The sequence below is a fragment of the Lupinus angustifolius genome, unplaced genomic scaffold (assembly GCF_001865875.1).
Source record: "Lupinus angustifolius cultivar Tanjil unplaced genomic scaffold, LupAngTanjil_v1.0 Scaffold_414, whole genome shotgun sequence".
NCBI lineage: Eukaryota > Viridiplantae > Streptophyta > Magnoliopsida > Fabales > Fabaceae > Lupinus > Lupinus angustifolius.
In genome coordinates this window covers 50,224-50,586 of record NW_017727824.1, presented here as the reverse complement: position 1 = coordinate 50,586, position 363 = coordinate 50,224, and positions in this window count along the sequence as shown.

The following is a 363-nucleotide window of genomic DNA, read 5'->3' as shown; positions in this document are numbered from 1 at the left end:
GTTGTTCTACACAACATGCTTAAGTGGCAAAGAAGAATGAATTTTGCTCTCATACCATATGTAAACAATTTATTCTAGATCAGAAATATTAAAATCATGAAAAGTACTTCTATATGTTTTAAGAAATGATATATTGAGCTTGTAGAACAGTAGAACCTATTGGCCTAATGATATTTAGAGCAATTTTGTGTGGGCCATCTGTTGCTTGCATATATATGATGGAAAATAAAAAAGTTTAGTGCTATAATGGTATTTGCATTCCAATTGTAAATATAAAAGATAATGCAATCATCAGCAATTATTGCATGTGAAAAATTGTATACACAGATAATAATATACTGTCAGTTTATTATTCACCTTCAT